Source organism: Acomys minous, assembly GCF_964271855.1.
Source record: "Acomys minous genome assembly, chromosome: 7".
Lineage (NCBI taxonomy): Eukaryota > Metazoa > Chordata > Mammalia > Rodentia > Muridae > Acomys > Acomys minous.
In genome coordinates, this window is record NC_140488.1 from 47,793,891 (window position 1) to 47,810,511 (window position 16,621).

General features: G+C 41.3%; 1 long non-coding RNA gene across 12 annotated transcripts in view; it reads left to right on the forward strand.

The window, feature by feature from the left end:
- Nucleotides 1-14,666, forward strand: part of LOC311601382 — a 41,069-nt gene extending 26,403 nt beyond the window's left edge. For all 12 annotated transcript variants that reach the window (XR_014780558.1, XR_014780559.1, XR_014780560.1 and 9 more), the window contains 2 exons: nt 1,605-1,695; nt 2,560-14,666. This is a non-coding gene — a long non-coding RNA (uncharacterized lncRNA). The remainder of the gene's footprint in view (nt 1-1,604; nt 1,696-2,559) is intronic.
- The last annotated feature ends 1,955 nt before the right edge of the window (nt 14,667-16,621 follow it).

The following is a 16,621-nucleotide window of genomic DNA, read 5'->3' on the forward strand; positions in this document are numbered from 1 at the left end:
TCAAATGTTTTGAGCTCTCTTTTTTCAGCTGTTGATATTTTATTGGACTGTACTAAAATAGAATTGTTCCTGTTGCTCTTTGGTGTATCCTTGGATGGTGAAACAAAGATGATCTTAAATTAAACAAAGGCATTTTCCTTCAAGTTGGCCTTGAGGCATACATGTTTAAAATGACAAATTACCCACTTTCAATTAAAATATTCAAGAGGCAGTTATTTGTAATGAGTGAGACTCTTGTTCCCACTTGAGCCATCAACAATATGAAAGAGGTGGTTCTAATTTCGGGTAAATTATGTACAAAAATGCATTTGTGACAGTAGTCACAGAGAAAGATTAATTATCAGAAGGTATAATCATTTTTTTAAACTAAGGGCCGCAGACCAGAAATGCAATTGCAGTAGCTCTTTATTTGAGGTCTCCTTTCGCAGATTAGCCTTAAGCAGTTTCCTGGAAGGAGGAAACAGTTAACACCCACTGTTGGCAGCCTGCCACCAAGCCTATAAATGCTCAGGACAAGTTTCATTAATCATGGATTCTCATCAGGCTCCCTGCCAAATCTCTCCCCAGACAGATTACAAAACAAATGAAACCGGGCGCCAAACACACAGATACACATAAAATAACAGAACATCCAAACCGGCCTAGGTAGATCTGTTCTGCCTCTACCAGGGGTCCAGGAAGATGCTAAGATTGAAAGCTTGCCGTAAGAATTACGGACATCCCCAGCAAGGCCAGGTAGGGAGTGAAAAGCCCCTGTAGGAGAGCTATGGTATTTGACACTAGGAGAAAGACTTACTTTCCTGTTCAGGTAACTGGGGGACCCTAGGGCCTTTGGCTAAATCTTCACATGCAGAGTTCCTGATTTTTGCTTCATCTTTTATTCTTCTTACTCTTTTAAGTAACATGTTTAACTTAGGGTCTCATTGCTGTTAGGTTAGCACTCTACCGCTGAGCTAGACTGCCAACCCTTGTTTAATCTTTTCTGTAAGGTACATGGGTAAGGGCAAGGCAGGGGCATTGAGAAGTTCTTCCTCCTCAGCTTTGGCCAAAATTTTAAATAACTTATTTTTACCTGTTTTATATAGATTGATTCTTGTATTACTGCACACAAGCACTTGGGCCCAAAGCCAGGCCTTATAGCTGGAGGATCTGTCAACCAGGTGGAAAGTACCTTAGAGGCTGTAGAATTCTAATGTGCGCAGTAACCGCATTCTCTTCGTGTGGTAGAATTTAGATTGTGTGCATGCATGCATGTGTTGGAGACAAGATCTTTCAGTGTAGCCAGACTGGCCTGGCCTTGGTATATTCCTGCTCCTTCCTCCCTAGGGCTAGAATTATAGGCATGTGCCCTCACGCTTAATTTCAGTTCACTTTTAAATTATTTTATCATTTGTACATGTCAATAGCTTTTGTGAATACTTCATTATTTCTCTTAATAAGAATATATTCCTAGTACTATCATTGGAATTATTTACTTAGTGAGCACTCAAAACTATCAGTTATAGGAACACCACTACCGACTGCCATCGTGTTTCATTCATGTAAAAGTTCACGTCAGTTTCTAAGCTTACAGACATTTATAATTGTGCTTTCTTCTTTTCCAGGGAGCTATCCAGTGGTGTCAACATGTACCTTCCACAGCATGGAAGGGTTTCAAGAATGAAACCAGGGGTGGAAGTATTGAACTAAGGAATGGTAAAAGGCCACAAATATCAGTGTTTTCTTTCTTTCTTTCTTTCTTTTTAAACCATTGTTTAATTGTTTTCTTTATTATTAGATTATTTTAAGATTTTAAGTATTTTCCTGGGGATTGGCCTAGTCTATACTGCCTGCTAGGCAAGTGCTTCATTACCAACATACATCTCCAGTTCACTCATTGCTGTTTTGAGAAGGGAGGGTACGGGAAGTTATTATTCTGCCATTCACAAAGTCCCAGTGCATAGGTTTTATTCTGTGTAGGGTACAATCAATTTCTATATGAAATAACAATCTTATTATGTGTGGATATTTGAGTTAGAACTTCTTAACAGAAGTCAGAATTTAAGCTAATATAAAAATGCACAATGTTGCATATTCTTGTACCTTAAGAATTCTGCAAGACTGTCTTAGAGTTGAGGCTAAACTGTTCATGAGCAGGCTATTGCGTGAGTACCATTGGTGCTGAGTGAGACCATGTGTCCATGGACATGGAAGTACAGCAGCGCCATCCCATAACCCCCATAGATAAACAGTTTCAACCCTCAGTTACAAGTATAATTTTTTTATCCTCAGGAAACTCTGTAAGATATGAGGAAGAGTATGATTAACTGTAAATGTCTCCCTTAACATTTCTCTCAGAGGCTTTGTACCATTCCAGCCAGAAATGTATAGAGCCACTGATTGAAGTAATGCTAGGTAGCCACCAGGTGGCGAGATTGCATATGGATTTCATTCAGCAGCACAGACCACGAACAGCCTCATTCCAGCCTGGAGGCCATGTTTATATCTATATCGGGTTTTCTGTCCTGGCTACACAAGTTCAAGTGGTGATTTTATTTCTCTTTATTCAATTGGTTTTAGAACACTGCCATTCCTGTCCAAGGCTGCTTCGGGAGTCACGTGGTGCTGTACCTGCTGTGTCAGGACCAGGTAGCAGACACACAGAATGCTTCCAGCTCTTCGGCAGTTGAGATTCTGCTTCCCGTACTACAGATCATCCCTGGATTTGCTACCACGGGTGTGTTCAAAGGATGAGGAGACAAGCAAAATGAACATTTTTGAGATATCAGATACTCTAGTCAGAAATATAGTGGTATAGCTTAACTTAATTGCTGTGAAAATATGAGACCCTGAAAGATTAATTTGTTGTTTCGTCTGTCACCTTGATTTAACAGTTACTTACTAGGAATTGCCAGTATTGTTTCAAGTGTAACTGCCCTAAGTCCACAGCCCTGTACTATTTTCAGGCAACTTGAAGATAACATTCATTTTAAAATACTTTCTTCCATACTGCTAGAATATGAGGACATTTCAAATGACAGTACTAATAGGAAACTTAAAAATCCAGAATATTTTAATCAAATATCTGGCCAGTATTCAGACTTACTTGGTTGTGTCATTTAAAGTTTTCAGTTGGTTTATTTAACTCACAAGGTTTGTACATTGGATTCACTTGACGTGTGAACTATGAGGCATTTATGTGGATGGAAGCTCAGGATCAGAGACGCACAGATAGCTTGAGTATCTCTGCTCAGTCAGTTCGTCCTTCTGTTGAGGCCACGGATTTTAGGAAGCCATAGTCTTTGTCTTCAAGGAGTTCATCTTTTCTTACTCCAACACTCTCTTAAGTGTATGCATCCCAAGCCTTGTTATTAGTGTGTTTATGCGTCTGTCCTCTCAGATTGTTGACAATTTCATTTAAAGGCAGGGAACATTTCATCTTCACCACTGCATTTCTTCTACCTAACGTAGCTGCTGGTACGTCGTAGGAAGCAGTGTCCTTTTCTCTAACTTGGGAGTGAGACCTAGTGAAATTGTTGTAGCATGGCTAATGCCATGATAAGGCTTTCACTGGAGGCAGAGAAAGGTTGCTAGTTGTTTTGGAAAAATGGCAGATTGGAAGCAGAGAGGAGCCTGTTGCAGAGTTCACAGTAGAGAGGATGAAGGTCTGGAGAGTTACTGAGAAGTCAATTTGTCACAATCTGGGACCCTTTTCTGTGTGGAGAATGAAGAGCTTCAGGCTTGGGTAATAGTGATGCGCCTTGAAGATGCAAAGCAGGATGGGGAAGCAGGTGTGAATTAGGGAGATCAGTTTAGGCCATGCTAAGGTTAAGGTGACTGCTAGGAATTTGTCATCTATCAGGATTTGGGAGATCAGAACTTACAGAGAAGTCAGGAGTGAAAATTGGGGAGTCTTAAGCACATAGGCTGGGGCTCAAAACTAGATTCTCATTCACAGACACATTATGTAGTGAGGCAGGACGTGAGGCTTTAAGGAACTCTTACATGTAGCAGCTACTTAACTGAAGACTGAGAAGCCCTAGAGGAAAGTAGAAAAGGAATGTCTGGAGAAATTAGAGGAAAGCCAAGATAGTATGGTATCATTGCGGCCAAAGGAGGAGAGGCTCCAGGCAAGACCAGACAGGAGCATGTGACACTTGGTAGGCAGCTGAGATGGTAAGGAAAGGTCCCATGTACAGCTGAGATCAGTTGTGGCAGGAGGTGAGGCCAGGACTAGTTTGGTCCTCATCCAAAAGAGGTTGGTTATCAGACTAAAGGACTCTGGGCTATATTCTGTAGACATGGTTCTTAGATGGGAATAACCTGGTCAGAAGCAAGTTTTCACAAAGGTTGAGGAATGGGAGTGGAGACAGAAATCATCAAAATGAAGTTGAGGAGCACTTAGGTTGTATGGAGAGGTACCGTCTTTGAAGATCTGTAGCAGATAAAGTTGTCAAGCCCTAAAAGCAATAGTGAACACTCAGTGAACCATATAACCACGTGAATTATCTTGTTAATCCTCACAGCAAACCTATGAGATAGATAAGCATCATTAATGTCATTTGTGCATGATAAAACAGGAACATTTAGATAAAGGTATTTGATGAACAGTAATTGGAAGAACCTTTATTCCAAACTCTGGTGGTTTGACCAACTGTCACCTCCCCCCTTCCTCCAGCAGATTAAAGGTACTCTACTGCTGCCTATATCCCCATCTCTTATTTATTTAGTTAGTTATAGAAAAGATCTCACTAACTACCATAGGCAGACCTTGAATTTGTGCTGTAACTAAGCAGGCCTTCAACTTGCTATCCTCCTGCCTCAGTCCTCCAAGTAGCTGGAGTGACAGGCCTGTGTTTCTAGGCCTGGCTCTAACATCCATTTATATGGACTGCATTGTTTTTCTGTGATTATCCGTGGGAAAGGGGGATGTTAGGAGTCAGCAGGCTCGGGTATAAGTTGCCAGATATCAAAAGCACCGTGGGTTGAACAGGATGGAGTTTTATTTCATTCCTTAAGGGTCTACTGTCCCATCATCTCCACAATGTGGTATTTGTCCTCAGGATGCTAGAAAGAACTGCAGCCTCACAGTCAAATTGTAAGCATCAAAATGTGAGATGAAGAAAGAGAACAGACAAAGAGGGATACCTAGCTGGCTCTGCTGTAACAGATAATCCAGGATTCTGACATTACCTAGAGGATTGTCTGGAGCATGTAATCCATATACACATCCATATGATGATAATTAAAGGAGAGGCTGTGAATTGGGGAGGGGGAACAGGGCTGGGATGAAAGAGGAGGGACGGTACTTATGTATGAAGTTTTCCAAAACCGTTTAAGAAAAAACAGTAGGTTGTAAAATGCCTCGCAACATTTGCTTTGGCCTTTTGGTGCCAGGAACAGCCATATAGGAGGCCTAGCCACTTTGCTAACCCGAACAAGTGGAGGAGCCCTGAGATGACATGGCGAGAGAGCACCTCAGCTAAGCCCAGATTTCCAGGTCTGAACAGGCATGTGAATGAGGTCATCAAGGTCCCTGCAGACCAGTTACCTCCCAGCTGAGAACCATGGAGTGGCCTCATAGAAAAGCAGCAGAGTAGTTTTATAGTAAATCTCATCCAAGTTCCTCACCTTCACAATCATGAGTATAGTAAGATCATTGTTTTGAGACCCGACTTAGGGAGTGATTTATTCTACATCAGTGTGTGACTGGGACATAGAAGTGGTGAGAGCGTAATGGAATGACCTGATAGCAGCTGCAAGCTCACATGCAGCTAAGGGAGTGTTTTTCTTAAATGGTACTTTGGCATAATGTGCTTATTTATGGTGTTATGTTTATTTTAGTGTGTAGGTGTTTGGATGTATGTGTGTACACTACATGCATGCCTAGTGCCTGCCGAGGCCAAAAGACGGTGTTGAGTTCTCTAGTACTGGAATTACAGCCATTTGTGAGCCATCATGTGGGTGCTAGGAAGCAAGCCTGGGTCCTCCTGAAGAGCAGACAGTGCTCTTAACTGCTGAGCCATCTCTCCAGACCCTAAGGGGATTTCTATAATGATGGTGGATATTTGGGAATGTGTACATATTAATAGGGAACTTTCCTGTAATGATGGTCGGTGCTTGGGAATGTGTCTATGTTAATAGGGAAAAGCTAGGAGGAGGAGACAAAAGAGGGAGAAGACAGCTGATATGTGAGGTATCTAAGAAATGAGATCCAAACTGCTGATGGAAGTGATCTCGGCTATGAGAATGGTAGTATAGTCCAGCCTCTAAAGCAAAAGGTGCTTGCTCTCCCGTAAGTCTTTAAAATATGAAGCTGCCCCATGTACTAGAGTTAGGAGAATGTATAAAGGTTAAGTAGGAATTAATTGGTATCCCAAGAATGGTTGATGTGCACCTTATCAGGATTGCTGAGAAGCTAGGATGTAACTGGTATCTATACCTGTGGACTGCCAACTGGATTATCTTCTGCTAATGCCATCTCTGCATATTAAAACCATACCTCCACAGAGTTGAGCTGCTCTGGGCTTGGTGGTCTTTCAGAATAACAGAGGCTCTAGGTTGGCTAGTGGTAACTAACTGTATCATAAAAGCACGTTGACTTTCCCTTTGATATCCTCAGACTTCCACATGCTAGTAAGGAAAAGATGTGTCAAGGGAAAGTGGAAAAGCAACTCAGTGTAACAGTAAACCTCTCTAAAATCACCTATTACGGAAAATTGTAACCATACATAAAATTAGACAAACTAGCACAATGAGCCTACATATATCTGTCATCCAGCTTCAATAATTACTCATTTCTTAAAAATCAAAAAGTCCGATGTGGATGCTAAGACCTGTAAATTCTGTACAAGGGAGGGAGAGGCAGGATAATTGCACTGCCAGCCTGTGCTACACAGTGAGTTTCAGAGCAGCCTGAGATACAGGGAGGACCTGTTGATAACAATTTTAAAAGATAAATATTTAGCAATTTTTTGCTCATAACTTTAATGGTACATATATTTTATTATTATCTATAATCGATCCTCATTTTAAAATTTCCTATTTATAACTTGGCTCTTTGCTAAAATGTATCTGTACTTTTGTCATTAGAACTTGCAGTACTTTCATGGTAGTTCATAGACTTGCACAGAGGGCCAGGCACCAGATGTTCTAGATAAGGTAGAATAGGGAACACACTGCTTTTCTCATATCTGTTATCACACTGTAAGTGTCCCTTTCATGGTCTTTTTAATGCTGCCCTTTTGCCCCTTTTGGTGATTTCATTGCTTAAAGTAGCCGCTAAAATAATGCTGATGCCAGAAAGTTGTGCTGTGTCTTACGGAGACCATGTATGTGTGAGATAAGCTTCATTTCAGCATAAGCTATAATGTTAGTGATGTTTGAAGTAATAAATCAACACTTGTAAATCTAGAAAAAGAAAACAGTTGTCAACCTATTACATGATGCTGCTCAGAAAAACGATGAGATACTGTATTTATTTATTTTGGGGGTATATGGTCTGTGTATGTATATGTCCATGTGTTTGCAAGAGCATGCCATTTGTGCATACTTGCATGCCCAGGCACATACATGCTTCTCTGTGTGTAGACCGGAGGTCAACATTGAGCGATTTCTTCTACACTGTCTCTGTCTTACTCTCTGTTCTATCGTTGTGAAGTGACACCATGAACAAGGCCACTTATGAAAGAACAGGGACTTGGTGACAGTTGCATCATGATGGAAGCATGACAGCAGGCAGGCATGGCACTGGAGCAGTAGCTAAGAGCTTACATATTATCCACAAAAAAGCAAGGGAAAAGAGAGACAGGAGGGGAAGGAGGGGCCCTTGGCATAGGCTTTTGAGACCTCAAAGCCCACCCCCAGTGACACACCTCCTCCCACAAAGCCACACTTCCGAATGCTCCCCAATACTCTTCTGCAAACTGGGGACCAAGCACTTAAATAAATGAGCCGGTGGGGCGCATTCTCATTCCACCCGTCACGCTGTCCATCTTTTGTGAGATAGGCCCTCTCAGTGAGCCTTTAGCTCGCCACTCGAGCCCCGGCGATCCTCCTGTCTGCTTCCACAGAGCTCTGAGATTGCAAGCACATGCCACTGCTGGTTCTTTTACACGAGTCCTTAGGGAGTTCAGGTTGCAGCATTTGCTTACTGGCTGAACTGCCACCCCAGCCTCAGTACAGTTCTAATTTGTGTTTCTCTGATTGCTAAGGATATTGAACTTTTTTCTTTGTTTTTCGAGACAGGTTTTCTCTGTGTGTAGCTCTGGCTGTCAGGGAACGCACTGTATAGACCAGGCTGGCCTCGAACTCACAGATATTCACCTGCCTCTGTCTCCCAATTGCTGGGATTAAAGGTGTGCACCAGCATCGCCTGGCAAGGATATTGAGCTTTTAAGTTACTTAGTTTTTAAATGTTATTGATTAATTTATTTGTGTATTTTCTCTGAGTTCGTGTGTGCATGTCTGCATGCATACATACATACATTGAGTACATATTGAGGTCAGGATAATTGAGGCAAATCACTTCTCTCCTAATGTGGGTCCCGGAGTTTGAACTCAGATTGCTAGTCTTGGCAGCAAGTGCTTTTACCATCTCAGTCATCTTGCTAGTCCTTTAATTTAGTTTTTTTAATGAACTTTTCATTAGGGCATTTCAGAGCAGCTTGGTTTTGTTGATATTCCTGCCCAATCTTCTCCCTCACCCCACTTATACCCTCCATCCAGTCCTCCATTTTCAACTCTCATGGCTTCATCTTCCTTCCTTCAAGCCTCTTTTTCTCATTCATCGTCTCTTTTTTAAAGTGTTATTGTCACATATTGTTTATATATAGTGAGGGGTTTAATATAAACATTTTCACACATGCACATAATGTATTTTGATTATATTTACGCTATTCCCCTCTTTTGTCCCATTGCATTCCTGCTCACCCTCCTCCTAGGCCTTTCTTTCCATCTTCATATGTGACTCTGTGAGTTTCATTAGGGTTCTTTACAGGAACATTGGCGAGAGTTTGTTTGCAGAGCATGAGTACCTGCCAGTGGCTACATGCTGAGAGCTCTCTTCTTCCTCCGGCAACATTAACTACACACACAATCCTCAGCAAGGGTGAGAGTCAGGGTCCTGTCCCACAGCCATCTTATTTCTTCTTTTGGTAATTGTTTGTTCAGTTCACTTGCCCTATATTTCTGGAGTTTGTCCTTTGATGTGTAGAAGCTTTATAATTTCACAACATCTCACTTGTGAATTCTTGGGATTATTGCCTGTGATAATTGAATCCCTTTTGAAAAGTTCTTGCTTATGCTTAAATCTTAAAAAAACAAAGCAAAGCAAAAGTAAAACCAAAAAAGAGAGAGCACTGAAGCACCCCGGTATTACAGGAGCTCCGTGATGCTTGTTTGCCTTTCTGGGCTTTGACTTTGCTCAGCTACAACTCCAGCTCTTTGCCATATACGACATAGCCATCCGCTCTGCTGCGCTGAGCCACTCCTGCTGCAATATCGGCAAGAAGCTTCCCCTGCTAGAATGTATGCCTGTCTCTTGAAATATGGCCCCTTATGTTTTTCTCCTGTGGTTTCGGAATTGATGCAAGCTGAATTACTTTTCTTTGTGTGTCCAATATGAGACATGAATCTGGTTTCTTTCTTTGATTTAGTTTCCCCAGCACTATTTGTTGTGTGTTTTTTGCTCCTTTGTTGAAAATGAAGTGGTTGTAGCTGCATGGCTGTATTTATGGGGCCCCTCTTCTAGTCCGGGTTGGCGTTGTACTGCTTGCGTTACTGTGACCTTGTGGCATAATTTCAGATTAGATATTGGGACACTTCCAGCATGCCTTGGCTAATTCAAGGTCTTTGCTGCTTTCATAGGAATTTTAGATTTTCTTCTAGTTCTGTGGAGAACATTGTTGGGATTTTCATGGGATTTTTATTGACTGATGTGCAAGAGTAATATTTTAAATACCAGTATGTTGTTACATATTTTTAAACCTATTCTCCCACTCTGTAGCTTAGATTTTTGTTCTGAGTCTTTTATAGAACAAGGAGTTTTACTTTGATTGAATTCTAATTTAAAAATATATGTTTGTTAGATGGCCTCGTTTTGCCCATTCCAGAGAACTTGCGAAGCTGAATTCAAAAGTAATGGGCAAAAAAGTAATGGACTAATTTGTTAAGCAGAGGAAAATTCAAGACAGGCTAGCATTCAGGCTGGGATTCCATTATAGTGAGAAGGAGCAACAAGTAAAGCAGAAAGATGGGTAAATGTGCAGTGTGGCAAGGAAAAGAGAGCCTAACCCAAGCACGTCATCACAGTGGTTCCTTGCTCCAGAATGGATGCATGGGGAAATATTTCCTCATGGTCAACATCAAAGGCCCACTGTGCTCTAAAAGTATCAGGTTACGTGTCAAGCTAGAAGCAGAGTTCAGCATAAGCACTCACTGGGGCTCTGCTTTTGCAGGCATAGAAGAAGCAAGTATGAGTGAGTCATAACTTGTTCTAGGGTTACAGAAAGCCTCTGAGTCTGGGCACCAGTGGCATTGTTGGATTCCCAGAGAAGCCATTGCATGGAGCTGGGAAGGTGAAGCCCAAGTTACAGTGGAGGGACCTGGTTGTTAGAGGCTCTAGAACTATGCTGATCCACTAAGGAAAGCTGCAAGAACAAAGTTGAGGAAGTGCAAGCCAGAAGTCACGTGTGCTGTAGGTGGCGGAACTGGAGTGCTGGTGCTGACTAAAGGTCGATCGAGCTCAGATGATCCCATCCTGAGCTCTACATGCTAGATCTGGAGCTATAAGATTAGGTGGTCCTTCTTCTGGGCTTTTGTTTTGTTTTAATCTAGCTTTTCCTTGCTGTTCCTTGCTGTTATTTTTTTCCTCTTTGGAATGTAGATGTTTATTCTTTGTTATTAGAAGTGTTCAACTTATATTTTGAGTTTCTAGGTGCTCAAAATTAAGAGATGGTCTTGAGTCTCAGAAGAGACTTTGAATTTTTGAGCAGCACTGTAACTGTTAAAGACTATGGGGGCTTTTAGCTATAGATCGATTGCATTATGAGATGAACATGCTACCTTAGGAACCAGGGTGGAATACTAAGGTGATGGGTTTGGTTGGCAGGAGGTGAAACTGTAATGACTAATTTTTGCTGCCAATTTAATGAGATTAAGAATCACCTAGAAGACTGCTCTGCTTGTGTTTAAATGCAGTTCTAAGGCATTTATCTTAGAAGGGAAAATTCGCCTTATGTAAAGGTTGTGCCATCCTGTGAGCTGGCGTCCCAGACTGAGTAAAAGGAGAAACTCAGAGGAGCACCAGCATTTGTGTCTTTATGTTTCCTTCTTCCATTTATCAACTGCCAGGTGAGTGTATTTCTGTTTATCTCTTTACGGGCTCTCTATTCATTTCTGGTTTGTATCTTATGCTATCCCAGTAGGACAATCTCAATGGACTCTGTCTGTATAATAAATTTTAATATCCAATAATGCAGTTATGCCTAGTTCATTCGTTCAAAAATGTTTTGGCTATTCTTATTTCTTTACTTTTCCTTATATGTTCTAGAATAAGCTTGAATATATCTATGAGAAATCTTAGCAAGATTTGGATAGTAATTATATTAAACTACTTATACACATAAACTTATACAGAGATGATTTTGAGGAAATATGACACCTTTAGTATCTTACATGCTCTCTTTTAAGATATAGTCTCACTAAGTAGTCCAGACTGTCTTTTAATTTGCTGTGTAACCCAGGGTGACCTTGAGCTAATGGCAGACTTCCTGTCTCAGTCTCCTGAGTTCCAGAATTGTAGGTGTGTGCCACCATGCTATACAGAAGCAGGGTGCCAGTGTGGCATTTTTGCCTTCATTTTGCGTCTGTCTCCTTTACTTTGAGTTATTGAGTATTCTAATTAGTGAACAATATATGCATCTCCAGTAAAAAGTGTTGCTAATTTATTTTCATCAAAGTTTTACAGGAACTGTTGTACTTAGAAAAATCTAAGTAAAGGGATTATTCTTAGAAAAATCTGAGTAATTTTATCTTAGAATACAGTAGAAATGCTGCTGGGTCTGGGAATGCTGCAGCCCTTCATTTGCTCATTTGTGAAGATTTAAGAGACGATGCAGGTTTGAGCCTTGCCTCTGACATGTTTACTTTGCCCTTCACTTTCCCCTCATATTTACTTCTTGGGCTCTCAAGCCATCAACTGTGAACCCATAAGCAATAATAGCAAGATGCCTCAAAAAGCTTGTTGTGAATATTGAATGTGAAAAATTAAATAATCAAGCAGAATAGAGACATCATAAACTATGGCTCTTATTAATATTGTAATGTGGATATAATTTGGTAAAAAAATGATTTTTACATATCAGTGTGGGGGAACTGTTAATAGAATTCAAATAGCTAGCCCAAAGAGCCATAGGCTGGGACAGATAATAAGATCTTGCTGTAGGTTTGGGACAATGGAGATGTTGCCAGTGTTGTTAGGGTCATATCTTGGATCCTAGCAACCCTAATAAGCCAGGCTCATCTACCCCTCTTCAATAGGCTAGCCCCAGGCTTCAATCTTTTCCTTCCCACAAGATTCCTAAGCAAATTTCATTTCCTTTGGGTTCGGTGTCTTAGTACTTGGATAATCAGAATGAGGGAAACAGGTATCTCTTAGAATATCTTTGCTCCTTCCAGGACTATTACAGAAGCAATCCATTCCACCACAGTAGAAAGGACAAAGGAAAATCTCAGTATCATGTGATGTCCATGGCCCAACAATTATCCGAAAGTGTGAGAATATGTATTTCTCTGTGTTACAGGGAGCTCACTAGAGATGAATACTCATATGCAGTTTATAGCCAGTTGAAAGTTTTTATTCCAGGCCTCTAAGACTCCATTCAAGTATTTGGGACCCAAGTGTAGCCCTGGGCATTTTGAGCAAGGGGCTCTTAAAGGCAAAAACTACATCCTGAATCTCACTTTGCAGCTGCAGAGGGAGGTTTTACATAAGGAAGCAGTTTAGTGGAAGCTGAGATAAGCTGGTAGCCCAAGGGAGGCATGCACCAGCAGGCAGGTTAACAGAAGCTAAGTTAGCTGGGGAATTTGTGATCTCTCTTTTCTTGAACAGAGTTGCATAACTTGAACAGAGTTAGAATTCTCCATCAAAGAGATCAAATTCTATGCAAGCCTAAAATGGCCTCAGTGGGAATACAAGATGGAAAAGTTTCTGCCCTGCCTTGATCTTGTCACATGTGCTTGTATAAAAGCAGATTCTGAAGAATATGCACCAAATGGAACTCTGGAGAGCTGGAAAGTTCCATTTACTTCCCCCTTTCTTTTGTTAAAGGTACCCTGAATCTGACGAGCTCATTGCTATTCCATGTTTGGAGGTGGCGGGCCAGCTTTCCCATACAGTTTGTTTCACAGCAGTTACACACTTGAGAAACAATGATAGAATTTTTATGTCACCATGATATGCATTTCCCTACTATTAGCCCTATTTTCCAAAGAAATAGGGAGTCACCTGACTTCTAATAAAAGGGGGTTGAGAATGCTTATACACCTGTAATCAGGTGAGTTAGTGTTATCTCGAGTCAGGCGTGGAAGAGAATGGACTGTGCTTTTGGGAGTGGTTGGAAGGTGAGATGTTATTGTGGGGTATTCGAGGTTTGAGGGAAATTGGAGTAGAAAGACGTGGCCTATGTTGGAACTACCTGAAGGGGCACGCTGACAACAGGTAAAAGAGAGTTCAGAGAGAACGCTGGGGGTGTCGGTGATAGAGTGGATGCCTATGCACAAGACCTTCATTTCATCTCCAGCATCGCAGACAGCTTGTTGACTTGAACACCTGGGGAACTGTGGGACTATTTGCTGAATAAGAAGCAACTGAAAGGGAAATGATGGAGGAGCAGGAATTAATTCAAATTGTATTTACTTTTGTATGCATGAGTTGCTTCTCTGTATCTGTACCATGTGTATGCAGTGCCCTTGGAGGCCAGAAAAAGGCATCAGACCCCCCTCAAGCTGGAGTTACAGACAGTTATGAGCTGTTGATTTGCGTGCTGGGAACCAAACTTGGGTCCTCTGCAAGATAAGCCAGTGGTTTTAGCTGCTAAGCCATTCCTCCAGGCTAGGGAACATTTTAAAAAAGAATTCTGTTTTGAGTTTGTTCGATTTAAGTTATTTTTTCTTCCAACTTGGTGTGTGGTATACACCATGGGTTATATGAGTCTGGAGTCCATAGTTAAAGTAGAACATGTAATTTTGGAAAATGGTATGAAATACTGTGGGAATGAACACTAACATGTGTAAAACCATATAACAATGAAAAATCTGCCTTTCGTTGAAGCTTGTAGAACACAAGCAATTCAAACAGTCCCCAGTGGTAATTTTATGGCCAAAGTATATATATTGTGTGTAAAATGAAGATTGAAAAGAAATGTAGTATATTTTCAATATAATAATTTAAGTAAGAGAAAAAAGAGACTATATAGATGAGTGGAAGACAAAACAAGTGATGTGAAAAATCAATCTAAAAGTCAAGTTGTAGAAAATACTTGATACACCTTTGGAAAAACTAGCCTAAAATAAGACAAATGCATGAACTAAGAAATACTTGTAACATGTACTCAGTGTCCCGGAATTGTACACTAAAATGTTTAAAATGTGAGTTTTATGACTCCAATAAAATGAGCACTAAAAGAGAGGTGTATTATGTGTACAGTACATAAAAATCATATCAGTTTTCATGTTGTCTAATAATTAACCCATCAGAGTATGAAAGGTTATTGAGGAAATAAGTTATTTAAAACATGAACAATTCCTTTTACACACACACACACACACACACACACACAGAGTTTTCATCCATGGTTCATATCTCATTATTCCTTTGCCATAGCATGCTTAGAAAACTAAAATGTCTCATTACTAAATAATTGGTCCATAGAAGCACTGACCTTTCCTTGACTTTCTGTCATGAACATGGCCATGAAGAGACTCTGTGATTACCTATAAGTAGGTCATAAGGCCCTCCTCCTCCCAAAGGGATCCATGCTGCTCAGAGAAGACAAGAGGAATCTGAAGAAGACAGGCATTGCTGGGTTTTCTCAACAGAGTAGGCTATCTACCTCTCTGTCCCTAAAACATCAATTAGACACATGATCGTGCAATGCACAGAGAAGTGTTATTCAATCATTGGGAAGAATGACTGATACCCCCAAGTCCATCTTTTGGGTACCCACATGAATTTAGGTTTAAATAGTGGGGGACCGGGACAAGGGGCAGGAGGTATGCATAATTAAGCAGGCCTCCTCTGAGTGTGGCCTAGTTACTCTTGGCACCTCAGTCCCAGTTCTGCAGGGTGGTCTGACAAAGTCCTTATTGCTGTAATTTCTTAAGAGTTTATCTGGTTCATTGGAGTTGGTTTCTATACTATCATGCAGCTATGACATCACAGAGAATTGCCCTCATCTGAGGGAGCATCTTTACTTGGGATTTTGCTGTTCCTAGAATCCATGGTGACCATAGGTTTAGGACACTGACTTCTCTATGCATTTAAGCCTTAAAGAGGGGCGGATGCATAGAGGCACTCCTTGAGTGGCTACCGTGCCTATGTGCAGAGGTAAACAGGTAACCCAAAGGAAAGGAGGACAAACAAATGAAAGCAGAAGTGCCAGCTGTTCTCCTCTTGGTATTATCTGTTAGAGAAAGTACATTTTTAAAAATTAATTTGAGACAGGGTTTCTCTGTGTAGTCCTGGAGTTCCAGACTGTAGACCAGACTGGCCTCCAACTCATAGAGATTTGCTTGCATTTGCCTCCCAAGTACTTGGATTAAAGATGTGCCCCATTATGCCCAGTTTATATGTATTTCTTGAATAAAGGAAAATTCAGTGTCCCACAAGGTAAAATAGAAATGAACAGTTTTGCATTCTTTTGGCGAAATGAAATTTCACGTACTTTGGGGAAGGGAGACATCAAGATGATGAGTTACAGAGTATGTTTTCCCATCAGTGGTCTGCACTGTACTTCCAAAGTAACTGCAGCGAGAAGGATGGCAACGGGGATGTAACATATTTCTTTTCAAAACTACCTACTTTCTGAGTGAAACTGTAAACCTGGGGAAACTCACCCAAAAACAGAGTAAGACAGAAAAGGTGAGCAGCCAAGGCAGAAATTATCTTATAATCTGGCAATCGGGATAGATCTGAAAGTGATAGAGAAGAGAGCTATAAACCTGAAAGAAGCTTCAGGACCCTGTGGCTTTCTAGGCCTGATGACTTACCTAGGCAGGAAGAGGTAGGGGAGAGGCTTCCCTTGCCTGCTGAGGTATGGAAGTGGCTGCCAGAAGCCCAGAATTATTCCAGAAGGATACGAGAAATGGCCCCCTTGAATCTTTGCCTCTGGCAAATTCTCAGCCAGGGATCCCAGGAACGCAGGCCCTTCTACTTACTTCCCTTCTGGCCTTGAAGCCAAAGGGGGCTCTGAGGCTTCAGGACAACATGAAGTGCTGGGAGCAGGGAGGTGGCAATGGGCAGAGCACAGAAGGCTGAGCCTTCCCCCATCGCCAAGAAATGGGTGTGGCTTCAGCAAAGGGGGTGCAGAATGCTATTGTGAGGGTAGGGGTGGACAAGAGGCCAGGGGGCCAAGTAGAGCCA